The sequence below is a fragment of the Equus przewalskii genome, chromosome 17 (genome assembly GCF_037783145.1).
Source record: "Equus przewalskii isolate Varuska chromosome 17, EquPr2, whole genome shotgun sequence".
NCBI lineage: Eukaryota > Metazoa > Chordata > Mammalia > Perissodactyla > Equidae > Equus > Equus przewalskii.
Genome location: NC_091847.1, coordinates 5,460,412 through 5,470,125, shown reverse-complemented (window position 1 = coordinate 5,470,125; position 9,714 = coordinate 5,460,412). Strand labels below are relative to the sequence as shown.

The 9,714-nt window shown below is 37.9% G+C and overlaps 1 pseudogene; it reads right to left on the bottom strand.

Annotated features, from left to right (window-relative positions):
* Nucleotides 1–2,126: 2,126 nt before the first annotated feature.
* Nucleotides 2,127–5,443, bottom strand: LOC139076847 (sorting nexin-19 pseudogene; annotated as a pseudogene).
* Between the last annotated feature and the right edge of the window lie 4,271 nt (nt 5,444–9,714).

The following is a 9,714-nucleotide window of genomic DNA, read 5'->3' as shown; positions in this document are numbered from 1 at the left end:
AATTTTAAATCTCTCCATGCCTCAGTTTCCTCATCGATGCATTGGATCACTAATGTTGAGCTCATAGACTGTTGTGAAGAATAAAGGATAGGACAGACACTGTGTATATGGTATCTGTTAAATATTGTGTACCTAAGAGTAACTGTGGTAATAAATATGTGATTCACTAATACTATTATTTAAAAAGTGTAGAGGAAGGAAAATTTATATCTGTATAGCCAAATGAAGTTCCGTGGAAGGAACTTCCGTGAAGTTACTTCAGGAAACCCAGGTGAGTCTACCCCATTGGGGAGAAAGTTGCTAGCAAAGGAATCAAGGTAAAACAGTGCCTGAGGAGTGGGGCATAGAGAGCATAGAGGTTCACTGGGGATGCCTGGTATGTATATGTATATACTTATATAATACAGGGGACTTATTCTAATAATGTGGGCTGCACCAACATGTAGGGGATCTAAGCAGCACAGAGTTGATTTTGTAAGTTACCATTTCTTAAATTTGGACTCAGAACATGCTGGTTCAGTAACAGGTTTCAGAAAAATTACAAACCTTTAATTGCCAGGAATAATTAACCTACTGATATTTTTGATGATTCACTTAAAGGTGAGAGAATTATGATCAAATGTAGGACTTTGACATATAACCTTGCCAAATCACTATTGAAATTGTAGCAGAGAAAGTAAAAAGGAATAAGTCACTAACAGATATTTGAATGTTGTTAGTTGATTTTGGACAGAGAGATTGGGAGCATGGAGGTGTGGGCATGGGACTATGACTTGTTATTAAAAATTCTGTTTCATTTGAATGTCAAATGAATATTTTTATGAAAAGCTAAATAAATAAATAAACAAGATTTCCCTGTAACACTGTCACTCTCAGGAATGTCTACTTGGATATGATTTCCTTGAGGAAAAGTTATAGCCAGTTATGAGATGTAGTGCATAAACCTGAATATGCCCACAGAAGAGGGTTTCCCTTTTCTGCATCATTCCTGTGTGTTACAAAAGAAAAAAAAAGGACATCCACAGCTCTGGTTTATAGCAATACCCCATACAGTCAGCATTTATACTGAAAGCATGAAAAATGCATTTACTTTAGTTTACAAAGATTTTCTACCACAGCCACAAAGACAATTATGTAAGGATATTCTTGGTAGGAAAATTTCTAGGCTTCATGGTCTTATCTTGCTTCTTAAGAACAGAATCATTTACTTGTCACTATTCTTAGATACTTGAAAGCCATTTCCCTTTCATACTAGTTTATATTCACAACATGATATTAGTGAATATCTACACACACACACACACACACACACAGAGCTCTGTTTTAAATGGAAACATGAACCTACGTCCCTAAAATTATAAAGACATTCTTACATTTCAGGCCATGGCTTCATAAATTGTATACCAATAATGAGTGAGTTCTTCAGTAATCTAGTGAATCAATAAGCATGTTAAAAATCTTTGTGATTGCTTATATGTGCAATATATTTTCCTATGTCCCTCTCCTTTAGCCAGATATAGTTTATGATAAACAATAAGGAAGATTTCCCTTTTTAAAATTCAGTAGGGTATATTTGGGAAGGAGTCATTATACAATCACGCAAAAATTAATTCTTCCACACTTTCCAAATGCCACTGTCTATGTGCTGATGTCACAGACTCAGTCTCAGTTTATCTCAGTTCAGCCCTAAGTGCAAAAGTTAAACGCAAATTTGGTCAGTATCTTGCTCAAAATCTTTAATCACTCAGTATTGTTAGTATCATAAATCTGGCTAGCTTAAGCAACAAATAATTTAAGTAATATATACATTACAAAACAAAAGGGGGAGACTGAAGAAAGATGGATAGAAAAATGAGTGCAACCCAAATCTACTCTGCAGAATAAGAAGCAGGCAATGTCACACATACTTTTTTTCTTAAGGTCTAGAAATAGATATACATGCAATTGGCTCATATGTCCTCCTATCAACTGCCACAAATGGACTAGAACTAGGGGGAGAACCGTAGCGCTGAGACCACAGGCTTTCTGAGCTACAGCACAGTTCCAGAGGAAACAGGCTTCCTGACTGGTCTCTGGGCATGAGAGTAACTCTCCCAACCTTTAAAGAATGGGAGATTAACCTATGGCTAGGGGCAGATACCCGTCATCTTGGAGTTGCCAGGGGTTGCTGAGGCAGAGGTGGTTATGGTAGACTCCTCAACAGAGGCACTGAGATCCAAGAATTCCAGGATGATCACTGAAAGGCAGTAAATCAAATGCCTGTTGATAATAGATTGCTATAGTGACTCCAAGACTAGACTCCAGCTCAGCCAGCATTTGTTCACCCCAAGGATTTCTATCTAGCAAGACTCCCATCATGCTCTGCAATGCCTGTTTCTCAGCAGCCACCTTCTGCTCCTGGGTCCTTCCAGGGCATGGATACTTCAGCAAAACTCCACCACATTAGGTGCACTCCTGAAGAAGCCAGAAGTACTGTTCCCAGCACTGCGGGAATGTGAGATTAGAGGGGCACCTCTAAACACCCCTGAATTAGGGTACCAAAGAAGAGATAAAGAACTTGCTGTATGTTTTCCATACATAGCTATTTCCACTGTTCCATTAGCAGCAAGATGAGCAGACCGAGGGCTGTTTCAGCAAACTCTGTCTCTGTTCCTGGATCACAGTTGCTGAGGTCTTGGGCTGGCACAGCACCATCTGACAAGTAGCCATCCACACATTTTGGGGGGATATGTCCAGGATCTTTTTCTGGGGGTTTTGCTGGCTGCATTTCTAGTAGCCAGTCTGACATTACGTCCAGCCAGGATGTCACCATTGTTATTTTATTACCTAGCTGCCACCAGTATTAAAGAGTGACACCGTGGCTGTGAATCCCAAACACACCATTATCTTTATGTCCTTATACTGACAGTCAAAGCCCCAGTCTGGTGGGTCTGTTTGGTCAAGCCATGGAGGCTGTCTCTACACGTATGCTCTATTGCATGATGTGGACGGTGGTTTCCACCAATACTATGCATAATGAGGAAGAAGTTACCAGTTAGGAGGAAAAGCCAGATGGCAGACAGCTGAATGAGTGAATGAAGGAATGAATGAATAAATTGACTTTCCAGTGCTTCACTGACATACAAATGACTTCATGACCTTCCAGTGCTTTCCAGTCCCTTTGCCTGGCCCTTAAGGCTCTTCCTACCACAGTCACTGCTTATGTCTCCACTCTGTGTCTTCCAACATGCCCTCAAATCCAAAATTCTAGAACCAAACAATAATTTGGTGTTTAATTCTGATAGGTGGTCTTCTTCTAAACGTTACTGGGTCCCCATTTCACTTTTGTGCCTGAAAACCATTTCAAAGATTGACATTCTGGAAACCTCTGCTGTAAATAGCTGTTACTTTATTTATCAAGATAAATGCCTTGCAAAGCACTCTCTCTAGCTCATGGAACCAAAAGGGGCTGTTTTTTTCCTCAAATAGTTTTAAATTTCTAACCACTGTTTAAATTTTATTTCACAGTAAAGGACATTTTAATTTAACCATTAGACTATAGAATTGACTATATTTTATAATATTGTACTTGATGAAAATTATTGGACAGTGACATATTTTTTAGCTTCAAGTAATGTATTTAATATTTTTTTTGCTGACATTATCACTTAATTTTCCTTTTAAGAATAGCAGTTAAAACTCCATATGGGAGAAATTGGCATAGAGTTTAATAAACATGAACCCAGAAATGAATGGAGATTCCTTCCAAAGCAGTAAGATGATTGGTACCAGGAAACTGATATTTCCTACCTGGCAAAAAGTCTAGTGGGATATGAGCATGATGAGGTCAAAGTGAAAGTGAAGACCTCATTAGTTTAGAAAAGAGACACTGGGGTCAAAACAGATATTTTGGAATGTTTTAGGACTAACATTCAATTCTTAATTGAATCTCAGTAAGATTAATTCAAAGTTTTACTAGGTAGAGTGAGCCTTGACTACATACAGTGGTATTTTTAGTTCCAAGGAAGCATTCCAAGTTTGGAGTTGCATGAGCAGAGATATTTAGAATGAGAACCAATTTCTTTATCCCTATTACCATGATACATTTGGAAATATTTCATTTCAACTTCAAGGAAGGAACTTTTTGAAAAGTTCTGGTGTTTGCAGCCTAGACGTTCCCAGATACAGTAAAATGAAAAAAAAATCCTCTGAAAAGGAGTTAATTACTCATTCTTCTTCTATCATCTAAAAATTCCATCTAACTCTATTATTCCAGTAGTTTTCTTCTGCTTTGTAACATAGTTATTAAAATTATGACCCAAGCATATTTTCTAGCAATTTCTCCTCTATGAAATATACACAGCAATACCGATTTTGGGGAGTTTTGATGAGACCAATTTTGAGACTTTATGTAAAACACTCTGCACACTTCCTTGCACATGTCAGGGGCCCCTAGCCTCCTGCCTTGTTTTTTCATGCAGATGCCTCCTTGATGGAATATACAAAGTCATATGCTGTCCTCTGCCCATTGCAGAAATATAAACATTGTTTTGCTGATTAGAGAAATTCCAATCTGCACCAATGCCCAAATTTTTAAATAAGAAACCTGACTAATTTTCGACAAGGGAGCCAAGAATATACAATGGAGAAAGGAAAGTCTCTTCAGTAAATGATGTTGGGAAAACTGGACAGCCACATGCAAAAGAATGAAAGTAGACCATTATCTTACACCATACATATAAGTCAACTCAAAATGGGTGAAAGACTTGAATGTAAGACCTGATACCATAAAACATCTAGAAGAAAACATAGACAGTGTGCTCTTCGACATCGGTCTTAGAAGCATTTTTTCAAATACCATGTCTGTCCAGGCAAGGGAAACAATAGAAAAAATAAACAAATGAGACTATATCAAACTAAAAGCCTTCTGCACAGCAAAGGAAACCATCAACCAAACCAAAAGACCTCCTAACAATTTGGAGAAGATATTTGCAAACCATATATCAGATAAGGGGTTAATATCCAAAATATACATAGAACTAATACAGGTCAAAACCAAGAAAACCAACAATACAATTAGAAATTGGGCAAAAGATCTGAACAGAGATTTCTCTAAAAAAGATATACAGATGGCCAACACGTGCAGGAAAAGATGTGTAACACCATTAACTATCAGGGAAATGCAAATCAAAACTACAATGAGATATCACCTTACTCACATCGGAATGGATGTAATTAACAACACAGGACACAATAAGTGTTGGAGAGGATGTGGAGAGAAGGAAACCCTCATACACTGCTGTTTGGAGTGCAAACTGCTGCAGCCACTATGGAAAACAATCTGGAGATTCCTCAAAAAATTACGACTAGAACTACCATATGATCCAGCTATTCAACTGTTGGTTGTTTATCCAAAGAACGTGAAAACACAAATGCATAAAGACACACGTACCTGTATGTTCATTGCAGCATTATTCACAATAGCCAAGACTTGGAAGCCTAGGTACCCATCAAGAGATGAATGGATAAAGAAGATATGGTATTTACACACGATGGAATACTACTCAGCCATAAGAAATGATGAAATCCAGCCATTTGTGACAACATGGATGGAACTTTATGGTATTATGCTAAATGAAATAAGTCAGACAGAGAAAGTCAAATACCATATGATCTCACTCATAAGTAGAAGATAAAAACAATGACAAACAAACACATAGAGACAGAGATTGGATTGGTGATTACCAGAAGGGAAGAGGGGAAGAAAGAGGGTGAAAGGGGTGAATAGGTACATGTGTGTGATGCTAGATTGTAATCAGTCTTTGGGTGGTGAACATGATGTAATCTAGGAAGAATTCAAAATCTATTACAATGTACAACTGAAATTTATATAATGTTATAAACCAATGTTACAGCAATAAAAAAAGAAGAAAAAATATTTGTAATACATAGACAGAAAATAAAACATTATGCCAAATTAGCAACCCTAGGGAAGAATGTATACTTTAGTGAATGGAGAGAAAGGACCACACTAATGCAATGGCCATATCTACACAGTAAGATGTCCTGAGTCCTACACCACAGAGAGAAAAGAACAGCAGTGTGGTCCCCAAACACACAACCCACGGAAATGTCCTTGCACGGTGCAGGACCTCAGATAAGGTAGATAACTGTGTGGGGCAGGGCCTGTTCCTCAAATTGATGATTACATATGAGGGAAAATGGGTGCCTTCCTCCCCAACCTGATGAGCTCTTCAACATGTTATTATCACAATATATGTGAAAAGTAAAATAAGAATTTTCAATGGTGAAAGTGATTAAACAAACTAATTACTGAAATTCCATTAGCAATACAAAGATTATTTGATTACAGAGTGTAAAATATGCTTCTGGTGGCATAGTAATAGCCTAAACACTGTTCTGCAAATTACCTTACCTAGGGCATGACAATAGGTGACTTGAGTGGCATTTAATTCACAGCATGCAGAACACTTCCAGAATTAGGCCTCAGAGTGAGCATACTACTGAACCATTTCTGTCTTCAGTGAAGTCCCCTCCATCTCATCACTCTTTTTTTTCCTAGTGCCCCTTGACAAGATATCTCATTTTGTTATCTCCAGAAAGTGACCCACCCCCCCCCCCACACACACACACACATACTAGAGTGAGTGCAGAATAAAGAGCACAGCCGGGTCTGGTAAAGTCCATTGAATGATGGAATGAAGGAGTCTGTCTTTAACTTTCCAAAGCAGTGATTCCAGCTCCAAACTCATTCCTTCTTCTCTATCAAAATTTTGATTCCCATATCACTCTTCTCTCAGCTTGAGGGGCTCTTAGAGACCATTTTGTTGTTCTTCCAAATCTGCAGGAGGAACATCAATCTAAGGGAAGAGAAAGATTTATATAAGACCACACAGGTCCTCCAACTCCCAGTCTATTTTGTCTTTCCATAAGTGGTAGCAGATTATTATGCTACTCCTTAAAGTAAAAGTGTTAGAAAAAGAGATGCTTGGTATGAAAAAAACAGAAACCAAACTTAAGGGAATAAATAATACTGGGATTTTAGGCACTTTGGTTTGTTGGGAGGAATAAAGTGGCCAGCAATCGAGGCCAGAATTCCTGCAGTTAGACCAGGAAGATAACAACCTACTCTGTCATTGTATATGTCCATTCCAGGTCCTGGCGGTCTTTCAAGCAGACACAGCGCCACCCTAAGTGGATACATGGCCAGATTTATCTTGCTGTATCTAATTGTTCTCTTCATTTTCTCATCAGGCTTTGGCACAACATTTCACCAGTACTCCTCACATAAAAGCCTTCAAAGATCTTCAGATAGATAATAGCAGTGGTCACTTCTCATGTTTCATCTTAGGGACCTACCAGCTGTATCCAACAATCTGATCATTCCCTCCTCTTTAAAACATTTTATTTACTTGACATCCTGGACATATTTTCCTTCTACCCCATTGTGACTCCTTCCAAACATCCTTTGCTGTTTCTTTCTCTTATTTCTTATCTCTCAGTGGTAGAGTGTCTGGGGACTCAGGTCTTACACCTCTTCCATTCTTTGTATATACTCAAACCCAGCTTCATAGTATTAGATGCTCTCTGTATGTAGATATCTCCAGCCCAGAGTTCTCTCCCAAATTTGGGGCATTCATATTAAGTGGTCTACTCAGCATTCCCACTAGGATGTCTAATAGACATCTCAAAACTAGCATGTCCAAAATGGAATTCCTGATTTCTCCTCCAAAGTTACTTTGCCCAGTCTTTGTCTACCAAATAATTGGAAACAAGCATTGCTACAGGTGCTCAGGAGACTGCAACTGGTCTTCCAGTGATCTAGTCCCTCCATAATAGAGAACCTATTTTAAAACACATGTAAGACTATGCTACTCTTTTGTGTGAAATCTACCAAGAGTTCTCCAAAACTCTCATAAAAGCCAAAGACCTTCTGATGGCCCCTGGGTCTCTAATCTGGCCCCTGGAATCTCTGTGCTTTCATTTCCTGCCACGCTCTCCTTCCCGTTTTATCCAGTCTCATGCTTCTTTGTAAGCCTCACTAGAAAAGCAGACTACTACTGGAAGTGCTTTGCCTCAGGGCATTTAAGTTTGCTGCTCCTGCATAGAATGATCTTCCCTTCAGTAATAGTGCTCAGGCTCACTCTCTTACCTGTTTCAGTTCTTTGCTACACTTCACTGTCTCAGCAAGATTGGTCCTAATTACCCAATTTAAAATGAAGTCTCTTCTCAGACATCTTCATTCTCTCCTCCCCCCTTCCCTGCTTTATTTTTCTCAGTGTAAAGCCATCATCACTCTCTGACATATTAAATACTTACTTATTTTTCCTTCCTTACAATATAAATAGCATGAGGGCAGCAGTTTTATTTTCTTTTTTCAAAAAGTTATTTGCTATATCTCCGGTACCTAACATATACTATACATTCAATAAAAGATTGAATGGCTGAATGAAAAAATGAGAAAAGGAAAGAGAATGAAGCAGTTAATTAGAAATGAGTCACTGAAGTGTCTCCTTGAACTTTCTGGAATTGAGATCAGAGACAGATAGGTGAAGCGGTCTCTCAAGTTTCTATGCTGTTCAACATGTAGCTATGCTGCCAAGAAAAGAAAGGATTGCCTGTTCCTGCCTCTTTAGAGTTAGGTGTGGTCATGAGACTCCTTTTTCCCAGAGAGGTGCATGAAAGTGAGACATGTCTCTTTCAGGCAAAGTTTCAATGATGCTTACCTGCCATGTTCCCTTTTTCTTGCCTCAGCAGTTATGGAGGCACAAAGATGAATCTCTGCTATCCCAGGCCCTGAATAAGGATGGCATAGAGCATAGTTCATCCTGTGGACTTGAGATGGACCTATAACATAGATTTGAAATAAATCTCCATGGCTTCAAAACAATGATTTGTCATGGCAGTCTGTGCCTTAATCCAACCTCTAACCTGGCCTGTGTCCTCAGTGACTAGTCACGTAGTACGTGTATGATAAGCATTTTTTGGGTGAATTAGTAAGAAAGAAAAGAAACAAGGAAAGAAAGGACAGAGGAAGTGAAGAAGAAACATTGGGGAATAAGGCAAAGAAGGTGAAATGTTCTCATATACACCTGACTAAAGCCTTGAATTTTTTGGAAACAAAAGAAGTCAGAGGCACAAAACTATAAGATGTGTGACTGAGAATAAAGGGTGGAGTTAATTGGAATTAAATGATTTATGTCCAACAATAGATCTTTAACAATCTTAGTAAGAAATAAATAATTATTAAGTAACATATATTGCATAAAATTATGTGCTGGGAACTGCTCTAGGTTCACTCCACAAATATATTTTAATTTGCTTATTAATTTATAGATTTATTTTAAGGACTTAATAATTTAAATATGGTTTATTTAATATTTTATTAAACTATTTTAATAATTAAAATATTAACTATTTATTTTATTTAAGTTTTAAAATAGATTCTCTGTTATGGAAGGAATAGGTTGTATAGGGGCAATAGCAGAATCAGAAAGATTCCAAATGTGCCCAACAGGAATTGACTTAGCAAAGTATGAATAAACATACTTCTTCAGAGAAGACAACCCAGGCTCAAATATATGCCCCAGAACTTATGAAGTCTATGAGGGTAGGGCAAATTGTTTGACTTAGCTGAGCCTTAGTTTTCTTATCAATAAAATTAGAGCAATAGTTATATCTATCTTATAGCCTAGATTTAACTGTCAAAATTAA